Here is a 2,362-nt window from a genome sequence, read left to right on the forward strand (position 1 = left end):
GATCCACTATATTTATTTTTTTAAAAGGAGAGGAGGATAAGATAATGTTGTGAAACATTTTGTATGTCCTGGGTTCCGTTTTCATCCTCGCCCGGCTGTCTGCTTTGGTCTGGTCCTCTGCCTAGCTGTTACATTACTGCGCGTTTTGGGATGTCTGCTAAACGACAAATTTTATGACGAGCTGGAACACCCCTTTCGTTATGGACTATACCAAGACGTTGCTTTGGTATGTGGCTGAACCTGTGACGTATATTTGATAGAACTGGCAAGCAGACAATCGGTGTCTGTAGGATTCTCAACCAGCTCCTATTTTTCACTGTGATTGATGAAGCCAGTCAGATACTTTCAGGAACAAATGTGGGTCTTCTGCAGAGTTCGATGTTTTGTTTCAGTGCTGTGAAGGAAGGTCAGGCGGATTAGGCATTTTCAAAGTCGGGACGTGACCCGCGCGTGGATCACGGGCGGGTGTCGGGAGGGTCGCAGAGCCGTCTGTCGCGGCGGTCCCGATTGGCAATTTTTTGCGCAACAGTCACAGCAGCCGGGTTTTAACAATGCCGGCTACGAGCGGACTTCAAAATGACGGCCGCGACCATAACCAAAAATGTGGCCGCATTTGTGATATTGCTGAGAATTTCGAAGCCCAGCTTGTTTCTCGTTTAAAATCAGGGCAGGCGCTCTCAATGCAACTGAATGAATGTACAGACATTTCAGATTGTGAAACCTTGCTAGTTTACGTTAGGTATACATAGGACAATGATTGTCTGTGCTACCTGCCTTTACCAACCGACACGACTGGCGCAGACATTTTTGAACCTTTGAATAGGTTTGTGGTTGGGAAGTGCGGTCTCGGCTGGGTTCGTGGCAGAGGAATCACAAGTGATGGAGCAGCCAACCACACTGGGAAAAACAGCGGAGTTAGAGTCAGGAGCAAGGAGGCCGTTGCTGAGGACATTGTTTGGAATCATTGTTTTATTGACCGCGAGGCACTGGCATCGAAAGGAATTCCTTCCGATCTTGAATTGGTGCTGAAAGGAATTGTGAAAGTTGTGAATTTCAACAAACGCAGCCCACTCAATACCAGGCTTTTTGACACTCTGTGTTCCGATATGGGGCCTGAACACACGCATTTATTGTTCCACACAGAAGTACGATGGCTGTCAAAGGGTCGGGAGCTACTCAGAGTTTACGAACTAAGGTACGAAATCCACGCTTTCCTCCTCACGAAATTGTCCTCTGTGGCTGATTATTTTGCTGATGAACCTTGGATGCTAACAATGTCTTACCTTGCAGACATCTTTTCAATTCTAAAAGAACTGAACCTCAAATTGCAAGGGAAGGATGGCGATTGCTTTCGGCAATGTGAAGAATTCGAAGCTTTCCAAAAGGTATTGAAAGTTTGGCAATTGCAAGTGCAGAGCCAAAACTACTACATGTTTGCCACAGTACTTCGAAACATCGAAGAAAACAGCATTAATAAGGAAACAGTAAATGGATTGGCAAGCCTTATTGAGTTGCATCTGCCTGCCCTGATCAACAATTCTGGTCGCTATTTTACAGAGGAGAAGTTTATGATTTTGAGAGAAAAGAAGTGGGTGAAAAATCCCTGTGAGTTTGAGATCCCAGAATCAGTTCTTGACTTGCAACTGACTCCAAATGAAGAAACTGAGCTTCTGTGCATCAGCTGTGACAGCATTTGAAAAGCACGGCCCATGTCAATGAGGCACTCAGCATTCTGGAGTATCGGCTCTGAGGGGTATCCGGAGCTGTGTAAAACAAACATTTTGTTGCTTTTGCCTTTCACAATGAGCGACATGTGCGCGGTCGGACTATCCGTCCTCAGAAAGATGAAGATTCACAAACCAACCGGCTGAATTCTGCACTCGATATCTGCATAACCCTTTCCTCCTGTGAACCGGATTGGAGTGAGATATGAAGGGCCAAGCGGGCTCACCTCTCGCACGAAAGATAAGAAAAAATGGGCCGTGAGGGTCGGCCGGCGTGGGTTACGAACGTCGGTTGGTTGGTAAAAATTGGCCCCCGGAAAAAAAAGTTTGAAAAACACTGAGCTAGAATGTGGTGGAGAATCTCCCTCTCTCTCTCTCTATCTCGATCTCTCTCTTTGCCTGCCGCTTTTAAGAGTAATTACAGTTAAATTTGTGTAGGCTTTTTTGTTTAAAAGGGCACAGAGTGACAACATTAATGGGAAGCGAATCTTTTGATTGTGAAAGTGCCATCCGTTTTCCAGAGATCGGAAACAATCAAAATCTTTGATCCAGGGACAGGGAGGAGTTCCAGAATAATCTGCGAAGAAGACTTAGAATATTCCTTAAAGTGCGTCCAGAGTTGCAGTGCAGAGTTCAAG

At 45.6% G+C, this 2,362-nt stretch overlaps 1 pseudogene; it reads left to right on the forward strand.

Annotated features, from left to right (window-relative positions):
* Window positions 1–551: 551 nt before the first annotated feature.
* Window positions 552–1,871, forward strand: LOC140396779 (protein FAM200B-like; annotated as a pseudogene).
* Window positions 1,872–2,362: the final 491 nt, after the last annotated feature.

The sequence above is a fragment of the Scyliorhinus torazame genome, chromosome 20, assembly GCF_047496885.1.
Source record: "Scyliorhinus torazame isolate Kashiwa2021f chromosome 20, sScyTor2.1, whole genome shotgun sequence".
Lineage (NCBI taxonomy): Eukaryota > Metazoa > Chordata > Chondrichthyes > Carcharhiniformes > Scyliorhinidae > Scyliorhinus > Scyliorhinus torazame.